Genomic DNA, 23,201 nt, shown 5'->3' on the forward strand with positions numbered 1-23,201 from the left:
AAAAAAGAACATTGAATATAAAACACAGAGTATGGAATATAGAATACAGAAAATATTTAAAAAATAGAGTATAGAAAACTATAGACTATAGAATGTAGAATACAAAATATAGAATATAAAATAAAGAACACAGAATATAGAAGAATATAGATGATAGAACATAGAAGATAATGGATATAGAATATAGAATGTAAAATACAGACTATACAATATAGAAGAATAGAGAATAGAGAAGGAATAATGGAGAATATGGAATATAGAATACAGAAAAATATAGTATATAGAAAAATATAGAATATAGAAGAAAATGGAAGAACATAGAATATAGAATTTAGAAGGTAGAATATAGAATACAGAACATAGACTATAGAAGAATTGAAAATATAGAATGTAGAATATGGAATATGAAATATACAATACAGAATATAGAAAAATCCTGTATGTAGAAAAATATACAATATAGAACATCGAAGGTAGAATACAGAGTCTGGAATATAGAATATACAAAAATATAGAATATAGAAGATCATAGACAACAGAACATAGAGAATTTAAAATATAGAATATGGAACATAGAACAGTGAAGATAGAATACAGAATATAAAAGAACTTCGAAAATAGAAGAATATAGTGTATAGAGGATTTGGAATAAAGAACAATATAGAATATACATTATAGAATATAGCATAAAGAATACAGAATATAGAAGAAAATAGAATATAAAATTTAGAATATAAAACACAGAAGAATATAAAATGCACAATGTAGAATACAGAATGCAAAATATAGAATGAAGAATTTAGGAGAATATAGATTATACACTATAGAAGATTATAAATGATACAATATTAAGGAACATAGAATGTAGAATATAGGAGAATATAGAATATGGAATGTAGAAGAATATAGAATGTTGAATATAGTATAAAGAATATACAAAAATACAGTATGTGTAAAAATTTAGAAAATAGATTGAATACAGAACATAGAATACAGGAAAATATGGAATCTAGAATATAGAATCCAGAACAATATATAATGTAGAATAGAGAATGTAGAAAATAGAAGATTTTAGAATATAGAACATAGAATAGACAATATGGAATATGGAATATAGAATACAGAAGAATATAGTCTAGAGAAAAATATAGAACATCGAATAGAGTACAAAGAGTATGGAATATAGGAAATAGGAAAATATAGAATATAGAAGAACATAGAATTTAGAATGTGGAATATAGAATATAGAAGAATTTAGAATATGGGATATAGAATATAGAAGGATAAAGTGTATAGAATGTTGAACATAGAACACAGAAGACAGAATACAAAATATAAAAGAAGACAGAAAATAGTAGAACATAGAATACGGAACATAGAAGAATACAAACAAGAATATAGATTATAGAATATACATTAGAGAAGAATACAGAATACAGAATATAGAAAAATATCAAATACAAATTTAGAATATAGAAGAATATAGACTATAGAAGGCTATAGAAAATAAAAGAAAAAGAATAGAGTAGAAGGTAGAATACAGAAAATGAAGAATACAGAATATGGAAGAATAGAGAATATAGAAGAATTAGAATACAGAATACGGAAGACTATAGAATACACATTATAGAAGAATACACACAATAGAAGAATATACAAGACAGAATATAGATTATAGAAGAACATAGAATGCAGAATTTAGAATATAGAAAATTATGGAACAGAGAATGTAAAATATAGAAGAATATAGAATACAGAATAGAGAATAACAAACAATGTAGAATATAGAATATGGAACATAGAGTACACCACACGGAAAAACATAGTATACAGAAAAATACAGAATATACAACATTAAACTTTGAATATACAACACAGAGTATGGAATATGGAACCCAGAATATGGAAAAATTTAGAAATAGAATATAGAAGAATTTAAAATGTAGAATATAGAATATGGACTACAGAATATAGAGGAATATAGGATATAGAAGAACATAGAACATAGAAGATACAATACAGAATATAAAAGAAAAAAGAATATAGAAGAATATAGAGTATAGAAGAGTATGGAATGCGGAAAATAGGAGAATGTAGGATATAATTATTGAAGAATATAGAATATTGAAAAAGATAGAATACAGAATATAGGAAAACAGAGCATAAGTTTAGAATATAGAAGATATAGGATATAGAATGCAGAATATAGAAGAATAAAGACTGTAGATGACAGATTACAGGATATAGAAGACAGAACAGAAAAGGAAATAGAGCATTGACAACTAGGGAATGTAGGGTATAGGATATACACTATTGAAGAATATAGAATAAAGTAGAAGTGTATAGATTACAAAATACAGAAGAATAAAGAATGTAGATAGAGATATGGAATAGAGAATATTAGATTACAGAAGAATATAGAATATAGAGATTAGAAGGCAGACTCTAAAATAAAAAATATAGAATATAGAATTCAGAGAAATTTAGAACGTAAAATGTAGGATATAGAATATAGAAGAAAATGGAATAAAGAATGTAGAATGGAGAACAAAAAATATGGAATAGAAAATAGAGGAGAATAAAGAATATAGAAAAATTGGGAATATAGAATGTAGACTGTAGAATATTGAATATAGAATTTAGAAAGTACAGTATACAAAATAACAGATAGAAGAATATAGATTATAACACAAGAATATAGAATGTAGAATAAGAATGTAAAAGAGTAGAGAATACAGAACAAAGAATATAGAATGCAGAATGCATAATATACAATATGGAATAGAGCCTGTAGAATACAGAAGAATATAGGGTATAAAAATACAGATACAGAAGATAGAAGAATATAGAACATCCAATATGGAATATAGAATACAGAGTATGGGTTAGAGAATATAGAAAAATATAGAATAGCGTTAAATATAGAATATAAAATAGAGTACGTACAAAGTAGAATACAGAATATAGAGTGTAAAATATAAAGAACAGAATAGAGAAGTATATAGATTAAGGAATATAGAAGATTCTGGAATAGAGAATGTAGAAATAAATAGAAGATGGAATATAAGCGAATAAAGGATGTAGAATATAGTTTACAGAATATGTGATATGGAATATAGAATACAGAAAATTAGAAAAAATCTAGAGTATGGAAAACAACATTGAATACAGAATACAGACAATGGCGTACAGAAAAATATAGAATTCAGAATGTAGAATACAGAATATAAAATATAAAACAAAAACTACATAATATAGAGAATTTACATTATAGAATATAGAAGATTATGGAATATAGAACGTAGAATGTAAAATACAGAATATACAATATAGAACAATATATGATACAGACTATAGAAGCATATAGAGTATAGAACGTAGAATATGGAATACAGAAAATTTTATAGAAAAATATAGAATACAAAAAAGAACATTGAATATAAAACACAGAGTATGGAATATAGAATACAGAAAATATTTAAAAAATAGAGTATAGAAAACTATAGACTATAGAATGTAGAATACAAAATATAGAATATAAAATAAAGTATAAAGAACACAGAATATAGAAGAATATAGATGATAGAACATAGAAGATAATGGATATAGAATATAGAATGTAAAATACAGACTATACAATATAGAAGAATAGAGAATAGAGAAGGAATAATGGAGAATATGGAATATAGAATACAGAAAAATATAGTATATAGAAAAATATAGAATATAGAAGAAAATGGAAGAACATAGAATATAGAATTTAGAAGGTAGAATATAGAATACAGAACATAGACTATAGAAGAATTGAAAATATAGAATGTAGAATATGGAATATGAAATATACAATACAGAATATAGAAAAATCCTGTATGTAGAAAAATATACAATATAGAACATCGAAGGTAGAATACAGAGTCTGGAATATAGAATATACAAAAATATAGAATATAGAAGATCATAGACAACAGAACATAGAGAATTTAAAATATAGAATATGGAACATAGAACAGTGAAGATAGAATACAGAATATAAAAGAACTTCGAAAATAGAAGAATATAGTGTATAGAGGATTTGGAATAAAGAACAATATAGAATATACATTATAGAATATAGCATAAAGAATACAGAATATAGAAGAAAATAGAATATAAAATTTAGAATATAAAACACAGAAGAATATAAAATGCACAATGTAGAATACAGAATGCAAAATATAGAATGAAGAATTTAGGAGAATATAGATTATACACTATAGAAGATTATAAATGATACAATATTAAGGAACATAGAATGTAGAATATAGGAGAATATAGAATATGGAATGTAGAAGAATATAGAATGTTGAATATAGTATAAAGAATATACAAAAATACAGTATGTGTAAAAATTTAGAAAATAGATTGAATACAGAACATAGAATACAGGAAAATATGGAATCTAGAATATAGAATCCAGAACAATATATAATGTAGAATAGAGAATGTAGAAAATAGAAGATTTTAGAATATAGAACATAGAATAGACAATATGGAATATGGAATATAGAATACAGAAGAATATAGTCTAGAGAAAAATATAGAACATCGAATAGAGTACAAAGAGTATGGAATATAGGAAATAGGAAAATATAGAATATAGAAGAACATAGAATTTAGAATGTGGAATATAGAATATAGAAGAATTTAGAATATGGGATATAGAATATAGAAGGATATAGTGTATAGAATGTTGAACATAGAACACAGAAGACAGAATACAAAATATAAAAGAAGACAGAAAATAGTAGAACATAGAATACGGAACATAGAAGAATACAAACAAGAATATAGATTATAGAATATACATTAGAGAAGAATACAGAATACAGAATATAGAAAAATATCAAATACAAATTTAGAATATAGAAGAATATAGACTATAGAAGGCTATAGAAAATAAAAGAAAAAGAATAGAGTAGAAGGTAGAATACAGAAAATGAAGAATACAGAATATGGAAGAATAGAGAATATAGAAGAATTAGAATACAGAATACGGAAGACTATAGAATACACATTATAGAAGAATACACACAATAGAAGAATATACAAGACAGAATATAGATTATAGAAGAACATAGAATGCAGAATTTAGAAAATAGAAAATTATGGAACAGAGAATGTAAAATATAGAAGAATATAGAATACAGAATAGAGAATAACAAACAATGTAGAATATAGAATATGGAACATAGAGTACACCACACGGAAAAACATAGTATACAGAAAAATACAGAATATACAACATTAAACTTTGAATATACAACACAGAGTATGGAATATGGAACCCAGAATATGGAAAAATTTAGAAATAGAATATAGAAGAATTTAAAATGTAGAATATAGAATATGGACTACAGAATATAGAGGAATATAGGATATAGAAGAACATAGAACATAGAAGATACAATACAGAATATAAAAGAAAAAAGAATATAGAAGAATATAGAGTATAGAAGAGTATGGAATGCGGAAAATAGGAGAATGTAGGATATAATTATTGAAGAATATAGAATATTGAAAAAGATAGAATACAGAATATAGGAAAACAGAGCATAAGTTTAGAATATAGAAGATATAGGATATAGAATGCAGAATATAGAAGAATAAAGACTGTAGATGACAGATTACAGGATATAGAAGACAGAACAGAAAAGGAAATAGAGCATTGACAACTAGGGAATGTAGGGTATAGGATATACACTATTGAAGAATATAGAATAAAGTAGAAGTGTATAGATTACAAAATACAGAAGAATAAAGAATGTAGATAGAGATATGGAATAGAGAATATTAGATTACAGAAGAATATAGAATATAGAGATTAGAAGGCAGACTCTAAAATAAAAAATATAGAATATAGAATTCAGAGAAATTTAGAACGTAAAATGTAGGATATAGAATATAGAAGAAAATGGAATAAAGAATGTAGAATGGAGAACAAAAAATATGGAATAGAAAATAGAGGAGAATAAAGAATATAGAAAAATTGGGAATGTAGAATGTAGACTGTAGAATATTGAATATAGAATTTAGAAAGTACAGTATACAAAATAACAGATAGAAGAATATAGATTATAACACAAGAATATAGAATGTAGAATAAGAATGTAAAAGAGTAGAGAATACAGAACAAAGAATATAGAATGCAGAATGCATAATATACAATATGGAATAGAGCCTGTAGAATACAGAAGAATATAGGGTATAAAAATACAGATACAGAAGATAGAAGAATATAGAACATCCAATATGGAATATAGAATACAGAGTATGGGTTAGAGAATATAGAAAAATATAGAATAGCGTTAAATATAGAATATAAAATAGAGTACGTACAAAGTAGAATACAGAATATAGAGTGTAAAATATAAAGAACAGAATAGAGAAGTATATAGATTAAGGAATATAGAAGATTCTGGAATAGAGAATGTAGAAATAAATAGAAGATGGAATATAAGCGAATAAAGGATGTAGAATATAGTTTACAGAATATGTGATATGGAATATAGAATACAGAAAATTAGAAAAAATCTAGAGTATGGAAAACAACATTGAATACAGAATACAGACAATGGCGTACAGAAAAATATAGAATTCAGAATGTAGAATACAGAATATAAAATATAAAACAAAAACTACATAATATAGAGAATTTACATTATAGAATATAGAAGATTATGGAATATAGAACGTAGAATGTAAAATACAGAATATACAATATAGAACAATATATGATACAGACTATAGAAGCATATAGAGTATAGAACGTAGAATATGGAATACAGAAAATTTTATAGAAAAATATAGAATACAAAAAAGAACATTGAATATAAAACACAGAGTATGGAATATAGAATACAGAAAATATTTAAAAAATAGAGTATAGAAAACTATAGACTATAGAATGTAGAATACAAAATATAGAATATAAAATAAAGTATAAAGAACACAGAATATAGAAGAATATAGATGATAGAACATAGAAGATAATGGATATAGAATATAGAATGTAAAATACAGACTATACAATATAGAAGAATAGAGAATAGAGAAGGAATAATGGAGAATATGGAATATAGAATACAGAAAAATATAGTATATAGAAAAATATAGAATATAGAAGAAAATGGAAGAACATAGAATATAGAATTTAGAAGGTAGAATATAGAATACAGAACATAGACTATAGAAGAATTGAAAATATAGAATGTAGAATATGGAATATGAAATATACAATACAGAATATAGAAAAATCCTGTATGTAGAAAAATATACAATATAGAACATCGAAGGTAGAATACAGAGTCTGGAATATAGAATATACAAAAATATAGAATATAGAAGATCATAGACAACAGAACATAGAGAATTTAAAATATAGAATATGGAACATAGAACAGTGAAGATAGAATACAGAATATAAAAGAACTTCGAAAATAGAAGAATATAGTGTATAGAGGATTTGGAATAAAGAACAATATAGAATATACATTATAGAATATAGCATAAAGAATACAGAATATAGAAGAAAATAGAATATAAAATTTAGAATATAAAACACAGAAGAATATAAAATGCACAATGTAGAATACAGAATGCAAAATATAGAATGAAGAATTTAGGAGAATATAGATTATACACTATAGAAGATTATAAATGATACAATATTAAGGAACATAGAATGTAGAATATAGGAGAATATAGAATATGGAATGTAGAAGAATATAGAATGTTGAATATAGTATAAAGAATATACAAAAATACAGTATGTGTAAAAATTTAGAAAATAGATTGAATACAGAACATAGAATACAGGAAAATATGGAATCTAGAATATAGAATCCAGAACAATATATAATGTAGAATAGAGAATGTAGAAAATAGAAGATTTTAGAATATAGAACATAGAATAGACAATATGGAATATGGAATATAGAATACAGAAGAATATAGTCTAGAGAAAAATATAGAACATCGAATAGAGTACAAAGAGTATGGAATATAGGAAATAGGAAAATATAGAATATAGAAGAACATAGAATTTAGAATGTGGAATATAGAATATAGAAGAATTTAGAATATGGGATATAGAATATAGAAGGATATAGTGTATAGAATGTTGAACATAGAACACAGAAGACAGAATACAAAATATAAAAGAAGACAGAAAATAGTAGAACATAGAATACGGAACATAGAAGAATACAAACAAGAATATAGATTATAGAATATACATTAGAGAAGAATACAGAATACAGAATATAGAAAAATATCAAATACAAATTTAGAATATAGAAGAATATAGACTATAGAAGGCTATAGAAAATAAAAGAAAAAGAATAGAGTAGAAGGTAGAATACAGAAAATGAAGAATACAGAATATGGAAGAATAGAGAATATAGAAGAATTAGAATACAGAATACGGAAGACTATAGAATACACATTATAGAAGAATACACACAATAGAAGAATATACAAGACAGAATATAGATTATAGAAGAACATAGAATGCAGAATTTAGAAAATAGAAAATTATGGAACAGAGAATGTAAAATATAGAAGAATATAGAATACAGAATAGAGAATAACAAACAATGTAGAATATAGAATATGGAACATAGAGTACACCACACGGAAAAACATAGTATACAGAAAAATACAGAATATACAACATTAAACTTTGAATATACAATACAGAGTATGGAATATGGAACCCAGAATATGGAAAAATTTAGAAATAGAATATAGAAGAATTTAAAATGTAGAATATAGAATATGGACTACAGAATATAGAGGAATATAGGATATAGAAGAACATAGAACATAGAAGATACAATACAGAATATAAAAGAAAAAAGAATATAGAAGAATATAGAGTATAGAAGAGTATGGAATGCGGAAAATAGGAGAATGTAGGATATAATTATTGAAGAATATAGAATATTGAAAAAGATAGAATACAGAATATAGGAAAACAGAGCATAAGTTTAGAATATAGAAGATATAGGATATAGAATGCAGAATATAGAAGAATAAAGACTGTAGATGACAGATTACAGGATATAGAAGACAGAACAGAAAAGGAAATAGAGCATTGACAACTAGGGAATGTAGGGTATAGGATATACACTATTGAAGAATATAGAATAAAGTAGAAGTGTATAGATTACAAAATACAGAAGAATAAAGAATGTAGATAGAGATATGGAATAGAGAATATTAGATTACAGAAGAATATAGAATATAGAGATTAGAAGGCAGACTCTAAAATAAAAAATATAGAATATAGAATTCAGAGAAATTTAGAACGTAAAATGTAGGATATAGAATATAGAAGAAAATGGAATAAAGAATGTAGAATGGAGAACAAAAAATATGGAATAGAAAATAGAGGAGAATAAAGAATATAGAAAAATTGGGAATATAGAATGTAGACTGTAGAATATTGAATATAGAATTTAGAAAGTACAGTATACAAAATAACAGATAGAAGAATATAGATTATAACACAAGAATATAGAATGTAGAATAAGAATGTAAAAGAGTAGAGAATACAGAACAAAGAATATAGAATGCAGAATGCATAATATACAATATGGAATAGAGCCTGTAGAATACAGAAGAATATAGGGTATAAAAATACAGATACAGAAGATAGAAGAATATAGAACATCCAATATGGAATATAGAATACAGAGTATGGGTTAGAGAATATAGAAAAATATAGAATAGCGTTAAATATAGAATATAAAATAGAGTACGTACAAAGTAGAATACAGAATATAGAGTGTAAAATATAAAGAACAGAATAGAGAAGTATATAGATTAAGGAATATAGAAGATTCTGGAATAGAGAATGTAGAAATAAATAGAAGATGGAATATAAGCGAATAAAGAATGTAGAATATAGTTTACAGAATATGTGATATGGAATATAGAATACAGAAAATTAGAAAAAATCTAGAGTATGGAAAACAACATTGAATACAGAATACAGACAATGGCGTACAGAAAAATATAGAATTCAGAATGTAGAATACAGAATATAAAATATAAAACAAAAACTACATAATATAGAGAATTTACATTATAGAATATAGAAGATTATGGAATATAGAACGTAGAATGTAAAATACAGAATATACAATATAGAACAATATATGATACAGACTATAGAAGCATATAGAGTATAGAACGTAGAATATGGAATACAGAAAATTTTATAGAAAAATATAGAATACAAAAAAGAACATTGAATATAAAACACAGAGTATGGAATATAGAATACAGAAAATATTTAAAAAATAGAGTATAGAAAACTATAGACTATAGAATGTAGAATACAAAATATAGAATATAAAATAAAGAACACAGAATATAGAAGAATATAGATGATAGAACATAGAAGATAATGGATATAGAATATAGAATGTAAAATACAGACTATACAATATAGAAGAATAGAGAATAGAGAAGGAATAATGGAGAATATGGAATATAGAATACAGAAAAATATAGTATATAGAAAAATATAGAATATAGAAGAAAATGGAAGAACATAGAATATAGAATTTAGAAGGTAGAATATAGAATACAGAACATAGACTATAGAAGAATTGAAAATATAGAATGTAGAATATGGAATATGAAATATACAATACAGAATATAGAAAAATCCTGTATGTAGAAAAATATACAATATAGAACATCGAAGGTAGAATACAGAGTCTGGAATATAGAATATACAAAAATATAGAATATAGAAGATCATAGACAACAGAACATAGAGAATTTAAAATATAGAATATGGAACATAGAACAGTGAAGATAGAATACAGAATATAAAAGAACTTCGAAAATAGAAGAATATAGTGTATAGAGGATTTGGAATAAAGAACAATATAGAATATACATTATAGAATATAGCATAAAGAATACAGAATATAGAAGAAAATAGAATATAAAATTTAGAATATAAAACACAGAAGAATATAAAATGCACAATGTAGAATACAGAATGCAAAATATAGAATGAAGAATTTAGGAGAATATAGATTATACACTATAGAAGATTATAAATGATACAATATTAAGGAACATAGAATGTAGAATATAGGAGAATATAGAATATGGAATGTAGAAGAATATAGAATGTTGAATATAGTATAAAGAATATACAAAAATACAGTATGTGTAAAAATTTAGAAAATAGATTGAATACAGAACATAGAATACAGGAAAATATGGAATCTAGAATATAGAATCCAGAACAATATATAATGTAGAATAGAGAATGTAGAAAATAGAAGATTTTAGAATATAGAACATAGAATAGACAATATGGAATATGGAATATAGAATACAGAAGAATATAGTCTAGAGAAAAATATAGAACATCGAATAGAGTACAAAGAGTATGGAATATAGGAAATAGGAAAATATAGAATATAGAAGAACATAGAATTTAGAATGTGGAATATAGAATATAGAAGAATTTAGAATATGGGATATAGAATATAGAAGGATAAAGTGTATAGAATGTTGAACATAGAACACAGAAGACAGAATACAAAATATAAAAGAAGACAGAAAATAGTAGAACATAGAATACGGAACATAGAAGAATACAAACAAGAATATAGATTATAGAATATACATTAGAGAAGAATACAGAATACAGAATATAGAAAAATATCAAATACAAATTTAGAATATAGAAGAATATAGACTATAGAAGGCTATAGAAAATAAAAGAAAAAGAATAGAGTAGAAGGTAGAATACAGAAAATGAAGAATACAGAATATGGAAGAATAGAGAATATAGAAGAATTAGAATACAGAATACGGAAGACTATAGAATACACATTATAGAAGAATACACACAATAGAAGAATATACAAGACAGAATATAGATTATAGAAGAACATAGAATGCAGAATTTAGAATATAGAAAATTATGGAACAGAGAATGTAAAATATAGAAGAATATAGAATACAGAATAGAGAATAACAAACAATGTAGAATATAGAATATGGAACATAGAGTACACCACACGGAAAAACATAGTATACAGAAAAATACAGAATATACAACATTAAACTTTGAATATACAACACAGAGTATGGAATATGGAACCCAGAATATGGAAAAATTTAGAAATAGAATATAGAAGAATTTAAAATGTAGAATATAGAATATGGACTACAGAATATAGAGGAATATAGGATATAGAAGAACATAGAACATAGAAGATACAATACAGAATATAAAAGAAAAAAGAATATAGAAGAATATAGAGTATAGAAGAGTATGGAATGCGGAAAATAGGAGAATGTAGGATATAATTATTGAAGAATATAGAATATTGAAAAAGATAGAATACAGAATATAGGAAAACAGAGCATAAGTTTAGAATATAGAAGATATAGGATATAGAATGCAGAATATAGAAGAATAAAGACTGTAGATGACAGATTACAGGATATAGAAGACAGAACAGAAAAGGAAATAGAGCATTGACAACTAGGGAATGTAGGGTATAGGATATACACTATTGAAGAATATAGAATAAAGTAGAAGTGTATAGATTACAAAATACAGAAGAATAAAGAATGTAGATAGAGATATGGAATAGAGAATATTAGATTACAGAAGAATATAGAATATAGAGATTAGAAGGCAGACTCTAAAATAAAAAATATAGAATATAGAATTCAGAGAAATTTAGAACGTAAAATGTAGGATATAGAATATAGAAGAAAATGGAATAAAGAATGTAGAATGGAGAACAAAAAATATGGAATAGAAAATAGAGGAGAATAAAGAATATAGAAAAATTGGGAATATAGAATGTAGACTGTAGAATATTGAATATAGAATTTAGAAAGTACAGTATACAAAATAACAGATAGAAGAATATAGATTATAACACAAGAATATAGAATGTAGAATAAGAATGTAAAAGAGTAGAGAATACAGAACAAAGAATATAGAATGCAGAATGCATAATATACAATATGGAATAGAGCCTGTAGAATACAGAAGAATATAGGGTATAAAAATACAGATACAGAAGATAGAAGAATATAGAACATCCAATATGGAATATAGAATACAGAGTATGGGTTAGAGAATATAGAAAAATATAGAATAGCGTTAAATATAGAATATAAAATAGAGTACGTACAAAGTAGAATACAGAATATAGAGTGTAAAATATAAAGAACAGAATAGAGAAGTATATAGATTAAGGAATATAGAAGATTCTGGAATAGAGAATGTAGAAATAAATAGAAGATGGAATATAAGCGAATAAAGAATGTAGAATATAGTTTACAGAATATGTGATATGGAATATAGAATACAGAAAATTAGAAAAAATCTAGAGTATGGAAAACAACATTGAATACAGAATACAGACAATGGCGTACAGAAAAATATAGAATTCAGAATGTAGAATACAGAATATAAAATATAAAACAAAAACTACATAATATAGAGAATTTACATTATAGAATATAGAAGATTATGGAATATAGAACGTAGAATGTAAAATACAGAATATACAATATAGAACAATATATGATACAGACTATAGAAGCATATAGAGTATAGAACGTAGAATATGGAATACAGAAAATTTTATAGAAAAATATAGAATACAAAAAAGAACATTGAATATAAAACACAGAGTATGGAATATAGAATACAGAAAATATTTAAAAAATAGAGTATAGAAAACTATAGACTATAGAATGTAGAATACAAAATATAGAATATAAAATAAAGAACACAGAATATAGAAGAATATAGATGATAGAACATAGAAGATAATGGATATAGAATATAGAATGTAAAATACAGACTATACAATATAGAAGAATAGAGAATAGAGAAGGAATAATGGAGAATATGGAATATAGAATACAGAAAAATATAGTATATAGAAAAATATAGAATATAGAAGAAAATGGAAGAACATAGAATATAGAATTTAGAAGGTAGAATATAGAATACAGAACATAGACTATAGAAGAATTGAAAATATAGAATGTAGAATATGGAATATGAAATATACAATACAGAATATAGAAAAATCCTGTATGTAGAAAAATATACAATATAGAACATCGAAGGTAGAATACAGAGTCTGGAATATAGAATATACAAAAATATAGAATATAGAAGATCATAGACAACAGAACATAGAGAATTTAAAATATAGAATATGGAACATAGAACAGTGAAGATAGAATACAGAATATAAAAGAACTTCGAAAATAGAAGAATATAGTGTATAGAGGATTTGGAATAAAGAACAATATAGAATATACATTATAGAATATAGCATAAAGAATACAGAATATAGAAGAAAATAGAATATAAAATTTAGAATATAAAACACAGAAGAATATAAAATGCACAATGTAGAATACAGAATGCAAAATATAGAATGAAGAATTTAGGAGAATATAGATTATACACTATAGAAGATTATAAATGATACAATATTAAGGAACATAGAATGTAGAATATAGGAGAATATAGAATATGGAATGTAGAAGAATATAGAATGTTGAATATAGTATAAAGAATATACAAAAATACAGTATGTGTAAAAATTTAGAAAATAGATTGAATACAGAACATAGAATACAGGAAAATATGGAATCTAGAATATAGAATCCAGAACAATATATAATGTAGAATAGAGAATGTAGAAAATAGAAGATTTTAGAATATAGAACATAGAATAGACAATATGGAATATGGAATATAGAATACAGAAGAATATAGTCTAGAGAAAAATATAGAACATCGAATAGAGTACAAAGAGTATGGAATATAGGAAATAGGAAAATATAGAATATAGAAGAACATAGAATTTAGAATGTGGAATATAGAATATAGAAGAATTTAGAATATGGGATATAGAATATAGAAGGATAAAGTGTATAGAATGTTGAACATAGAACACAGAAGACAGAATACAAAATATAAAAGAAGACAGAAAATAGTAGAACATAGAATACGGAACATAGAAGAATACAAACAAGAATATAGATTATAGAATATACATTAGAGAAGAATACAGAATACAGAATATAGAAAAATATCAAATACAAATTTAGAATATAGAAGAATATAGACTATAGAAGGCTATAGAAAATAAAAGAAAAAGAATAGAGTAGAAGGTAGAATACAGAAAATGAAGAATACAGAATATGGAAGAATAGAGAATATAGAAGAATTAGAATACAGAATACGGAAGACTATAGAATACACATTATAGAAGAATACACACAATAGAAGAATATACAAGACAGAATATAGATTATAGAAGAACATAGAATGCAGAATTTAGAATATAGAAAATTATGGAACAGAGAATGTAAAATATAGAAGAATATAGAATACAGAATAGAGAATAACAAACAATGTAGAATATAGAATATGGAACATAGAGTACACCACACGGAAAAACATAGTATACAGAAAAATACAGAATATACAACATTAAACTTTGAATATACAACACAGAGTATGGAATATGGAACCCAGAATATGGAAAAATTTAGAAATAGAATATAGAAGAATTTAAAATGTAGAATATAGAATATGGACTACAGAATATAGAGGAATATAGGATATAGAAGAACATAGAACATAGAAGATACAATACAGAATATAAAAGAAAAAAGAATATAGAAGAATATAGAGTATAGAAGAGTATGGAATGCGGAAAATAGGAGAATGTAGGATATAATTATTGAAGAATATAGAATATTGAAAAAGATAGAATACAGAATATAGGAAAACAGAGCATAAGTTTAGAATATAGAAGATATAGGATATAGAATGCAGAATATAGAAGAATAAAGACTGTAGATGACAGATTACAGGATATAGAAGACAGAACAGAAAAGGAAATAGAGCATTGACAACTAGGGAATGTAGGGTATAGGATATACACTATTGAAGAATATAGAATAAAGTAGAAGTGTATAGATTACAAAATACAGAAGAATAAAGAATGTAGATAGAGATATGGAATAGAGAATATTAGATTACAGAAGAATATAGAATATAGAGATTAGAAGGCAGACTCTAAAATAAAAAATATAGAATATAGAATTCAGAGAAATTTAGAACGTAAAATGTAGGATATAGAATATAGAAGAAAATGGAATAAAGAATGTAGAATGGAGAACAAAAAATATGGAATAGAAAATAGAGGAGAATAAAGAATATAGAAAAATTGGGAATATAGAATGTAGACTGTAGAATATTGAATATAGAATTTAGAAAGTACAGTATACAAAATAACAGATAGAAGAATATAGATTATAACACAAGAATATAGAATGTAGAATAAGAATGTAAAAGAGTAGAGAATACAGAACAAAGAATATAGAATGCAGAATGCATAATATACAATATGGAATAGAGCCTGTAGAATACAGAAGAATATAGGGTATAAAAATACAGATACAGAAGATAGAAGAATATAGAACATCCAATATGGAATATAGAATACAGAGTATGGGTTAGAGAATATAGAAAAATATAGAATAGCGTTAAATATAGAATATAAAATAGAGTACGTACAAAGTAGAATACAGAATATAGAGTGTAAAATATAAAGAACAGAATAGAGAAGTATATAGATTAAGGAATATAGAAGATTCTGGAATAGAGAATGTAGAAATAAATAGAAGGTGGAATATAAGCGAATAAAGAATGTAGAATATAGTTTACAGAATATGTGATATGGAATATAGAATACAGAAAATTAGAAAAAATCTAGAGTATGGAAAACAACATTGAATACAGAATACAGACAATGGCGTACAGAAAAATATAGAATTCAGAATGTAGAATACAGAATATAAAATATAAAACAAAAACTACATAATATAGAGAATTTACATTATAGAATATAGAAGATTATGGAATATAGAACGTAGAATGTAAAATACAGAATATACAATATAGAACAATATATGATACAGACTATAGAAGCATATAGAGTATAGAACGTAGAATATGGAATACAGAAAATTTTATAGAAAAATATAGAATACAAAAAAGAACATTGAATATAAAACACAGAGTATGGAATATAGAATACAGAAAATATTTAAAAAATAGAGTATAGAAAACTATAGACTATAGAATGTAGAATACAAAATATAGAATATAAAATAAAGAACACAGAATATAGAAGAATATAGATGATAGAACATAGAAGATAATGGATATAGAATATAGAATGTAAAATACAGACTATACAATATAGAAGAAGAGAGAATAGAGAAGGAATAATGGAGAATATGGAATATAGAATACAGAAAAATATAGTATATAGAAAAATATAGAATATAGAAGAAAATGGAAGAACATAGAATATAGAATTTAGAAGGTAGAATATAGAATACAGAACATAGACTATAGAAGAATTGAAAATATAGAATGTAGAATATGGAATATGAAATATACAATACAGAATATAGAAAAATCCTGTATGTAGAAAAATATACAATATAGAACATCGAAGGTAGAATACAGAGTCTGGAATATAGAATATACAAAAATATAGAATATAGAAGATCATAGACAACAGAACATAGAGAATTTAAAATATAGAATATGGAACATAGAACAGTGAAGATAGAATACAGAATATAAAAGAACTTCGAAAATAGAAGAATATAGTGTATAGAGGATTTGGAATAAAGAACAATATAGAATATACATTATAGAATATAGCATAAAGAATACAGAATATAGAAGAAAATAGAATATAAAATTTAGAATATAAAACACAGAAGAATATAAAATGCACAATGTAGAATACAGAATGCAAAATATAGAATGAAGAATTTAGGAGAATATAGATTATACACTATAGAAGATTATAAATGATACAATATTAAGGAACATAGAATGTAGAATATAGGAGAATATAGAATATGGAATGTAGAAGAATATAGAATGTTGAATATAGTATAAAGAATATACAAAAATACAGTATGTGTAAAAATTTAGAAAATAGATTGAATACAGAACATAGAATACAGGAAAATATGGAATCTAGAATATAGAATCCAGAACAATATATAATGTAGAATAGAGAATGTAGAAAATAGAAGATTTTAGAATATAGAACATAGAATAGACAATATGGAATATGGAATATAGAATACAGAAGAATATAGTCTAGAGAAAAATATAGAACATCGAATAGAGTACAAAGAGTATGGAATATAGGAAATAGGAAAATATAGAATATAGAAGAACATAGAATTTAGAATGTGGAATATAGAATATAGAAGAATTTAGAATATGGGATATAGAATATAGAAGGATATAGTGTATAGAATGTTGAACATAGAACACAGAAGACAGAATACAAAATATAAAAGAAGACAGAAAATAGTAGAACATAGAATACGGAACATAGAAGAATACAAACAACAATATAGATTATAGAATATACATTAGAGAAGAATACAGAATATAGAAAAATATCAAATACAAATTTAGAATATAGAAGAATATAGACTATAGAAGGCTATAGAAAATAAAAGAAAAAGAATAGAGTAGAAGGTAGAATACAGAAAATGAAGAATACAGAATATGGAAGAATAGAGAATATAGAAGAATTAGAATACAGAATACGGAAGACTATAGAATACACATTATAGAAGAATACACACAATAGAAGAATATACAAGACAGAATATAGATTATAGAAGAACATAGAATGCAGAATTTAGAATATAGAAAATTATGGAACAGAGAATGTAAAATATAGAAGAATATAGAATACAGAATAGAGAATAACAAACAATGTAGAATATAGAATATGGAACATAGAGTACACCACACGGAAAAACATAGTATACAGAAAAATACAGAATATACAACATTAAACTTTGAATATACAATACAGAGTATGGAATATGGAACCCAGAATATGGAAAAATATAGAAATAGAATATAGAAGAATTTAAAATGTAGAATATAGAATATGGACTACAGAATATAGAGGAATATAGTATATAGAAGAACATAGAACATAGAAGATACAATACAGAATATAAAAGAAAAAAGAATATAGAAGAATATAGAGTATAGAAGAGTATGGAATGCGGAAAATAGGAGAATGTAGGATATAATTATTGAAGAATATAGAATATTGAAAAAGATAGAATACAGAATATAGGAAAACAGAGCATAAGTTTAGAATATAGAAGATATAGGATATAGAATGCAGAATATAGAAGAATAAAGACTGTAGATGACAGATTACAGGATATAGAAGACAGAACAGAAAAGGAAATAGAGCATTGACAACTAGGGAATGTAGGGTATAGGATATACACTATTGAAGAATATAGAATAAAGTAGAAGTGTATAGATTACAAAATACAGAAGAATAAAGAATGTAGATAGAGATATGGAATAGAGAATATTAGATTACAGAAGAATATAGAATATAGAGATTAGAAGGTAGACTCTAAAATAAAAAATATAGAATATAGAATTCAGAGAAATTTAGAACGTAAAATGTAGGATATAGAATATAGAAGAAAATGGAATAAAGAATGTAGAATGGAGAACAAAAAATATGGAATAGAAAATAGAGGAGAATAAAGAATATAGAAAAATTGGGAATATAGAATGTAGACTGTAGAATATTGAATATAGAATTTAGAAAGTACAGTATACAAAATAACAGATAGAAGAATATAGATTATAACACAAGAATATAGAATGTAGAATAAGAATGTAAAAGAGTAGAGAATACAGAACAAAGAATATAGAATGCAGAATGCATAATATACAATATGGAATATAGCCTGTAGAATACAGAAGAATATAGGGTATAAAAAAATACAGATACAGAAGATAGAATATAGAACATCCAATATGGAATATAGAATACAGAGTATGGGTTAGAGAATATAGAAAAATATAGAATAGCGTTAAATATAGAATATAAAATAGAGTACGTACAAAGTAGAATACAGAATATAGAGTGTAAAATATAGACTAAAGAACAGAATAGAGAAGTATATAGATTAAGGAATATAGAAGATTCTGGAATAGAGAATGTAGAAATAAATAGAAGATGGAATATAAGCGAATAAAGAATGTAGAATATAGTTTACAGAATATGTGATATGGAATATAGAATACAGAAAATTAGAAAAAATCTAGAGTATGGAAAACAACATTGAATACAGAATACAGACAATGGCGTACAGAAAAATATAGAATTCAGAATGTAGAATACAGAATATAAAATATAAAACAAAAACTACATAATATAGAGAATTTACATTATAGAATATAGAAGATTATGGAATATAGAACGTAGAATGTAAAATACAGAATATACAATATAGAACAATATATGATACAGACTATAGAAGCATATAGAGTATAGAACGTAGAATATGGAATACAGAAAATTTTATAGAAAAATATAGAATACAAAAAAGAACATTGAATATAAAACACAGAGTATGGAATATAGAATACAGAAAATATTTAAAAAATAGAGTATAGAAAACTATAGACTATAGAATGTAGAATACAAAATATAGAATATAAAATAAAGAACACAGAATATAGAAGAATATAGATGATAGAACATAGAAGATAATGGATATAGAATATAGAATGTAAAATACAGACTATACAATATAGAAGAAGAGAGAATAGAGAAGGAATAATGGAGAATATGGAATATAGAATACAGAAAAATATAGTATATAGAAAAATATAGAATATAGAAGAAAATGGAAGAACATAGAATATAGAATTTAGAAGGTAGAATATAGAATACAGAACATAGACTATAGAAGAATTGAAAATATAGAATGTAGAATATGGAATATGAAATATACAATACAGAATATAGAAAAATCCTGTATGTAGAAAAATATACAATATAGAACATCGAAGGTAGAATACAGAGTCTGGAATATAGAATATACAAAAATATAGAATATAGAAGATCATAGACAACAGAACATAGAGAATTTAAAATATAGAATATGGAACATAGAACAGTGAAGATAGAATACAGAATATAAAAGAACTTCGAAAATAGAAGAATATAGTGTATAGAGGATTTGGAATAAAGAACAATATAGAATATACATTATAGAATATAGCATAAAGAATACAGAATATAGAAGAAAATAGAATATAAAATTTAGAATATAAAACACAGAAGAATATAAAATGCACAATGTAGAATACAGAATGCAAAATATAGAATGAAGAATTTAGGAGAATATAGATTATACACTATAGAAGATTATAAATGATACAATATTAAGGAACATAGAATGTAGAATATAGGAGAATATAGAATATGGAATGTAGAAGAATATAGAATGTTGAATATAGTATAAAGAATATACAAAAATACAGTATGTGTAAAAATTTAGAAAATAGATTGAATACAGAACATAGAATACAGGAAAATATGGAATCTAGAATATAGAATCCAGAACAATATATAATGTAGAATAGAGAATGTAGAAAATAGAAGATTTTAGAATATAGAACATAGAATAGACAATATGGAATATGGAATATAGAATACAGAAGAATATAGTCTAGAGAAAAATATAGAACATCGAATAGAGTACAAAGAGTATGGAATATAGGAAATAGGAAAATATAGAATATAGAAGAACATAGAATTTAGAATGTGGAATATAGAATATAGAAGAATTTAGAATATGGGATATAGAATATAGAAGGATATAGTGTATAGAATGTTGAACATAGAACACAGAAGACAGAATACAAAATATAAAAGAAGACAGAAAATAGTAGAACATAGAATACGGAACATAGAAGAATACAAACAAGAATATAGATTATAGAATATACATTAGAGAAGAATACAGAATACAGAATATAGAAAAATATCAAATACAAATTTAGAATATAGAAGAATATAGACTATAGAAGGCTATAGAAAATAAAAGAAAAAGAATAGAGTAGAAGGTAGAATACAGAAAATGAAGAATACAGAATATGGAAGAATAGAGAATATAGAAGAATTAGAATACAGAATACGGAAGACTATAGAATACACATTATAGAAGAATACACACAATAGAAGAATATACAAGACAGAATATAGATTATAGAAGAACATAGAATGCAGAATTTAGAATATAGAAAATTATGGAACAGAGAATGTAAAATATAGAAGAATATAGAATACAGAATAGAGAATAACAAACAATGTAGAATATAGAATATGGAACATAGAGTACACCACACGGAAAAACATAGTATACAGAAAAATACAGAATATACAACATTAAACTTTGAATATACAATACAGAGTATGGAATATGGAACCCAGAATATGGAAAAATTTAGAAATAGAATATAGAAGAATTTAAAATGTAGAATATAGAATATGGACGGCAGGATATAGAGGAATATAGGATATAGAAGAACATAGAACATAGAAGATAAAATACAGAATATAAAAGAAAAAAGAATATAGAAGAATATAGAGTATAGAAGAGTATGGAATGCGGAAAATAGGAGAATGTAGGATATAATTATTGAAGAATATAGAATATTGAAAAAGATAGAATACAGAATATAGGAAAACAGAGCATAAGTTTAGAATATAGAAGATATAGGATATAGAATGCAGAATATAGAAGAATAAAGACTGTAGATGACAGATTACAGGATATAGAAGACAGAACAGAAAAGGAAATAGAGCATTGACAACTAGGGAATGTAGGGTATAGGATATACACTATTGAAGAATATAGAATAAAGTAGAAGTGTATAGATTACAAAATACAGAAGAATAAAGAATGTAGATAGAGATATGGAATAGAGAATATTAGATTACAGAAGAATATAGAATATAGAGATTAGAAGGTAGACTCTAAAATAAAAAATATAGAATATAGAATTCAGAGAAATTTAGAACGTAAAATGTAGGATATAGAATATAGAAGAAAATGGAATAAAGAATGTAGAATGGAGAACAAAAAATATGGAATAGAAAATAGAGGAGAATAAAGAATATAGAAAAATTGGGAATATAGAATGTAGACTGTAGAATATTGAATATAGAATTTAGAAAGTACAGTATACA

Source organism: Elephas maximus, chromosome 12, assembly GCF_024166365.1.
Source record: "Elephas maximus indicus isolate mEleMax1 chromosome 12, mEleMax1 primary haplotype, whole genome shotgun sequence".
Classification (NCBI taxonomy): Eukaryota; Metazoa; Chordata; class Mammalia; order Proboscidea; family Elephantidae; genus Elephas; species Elephas maximus.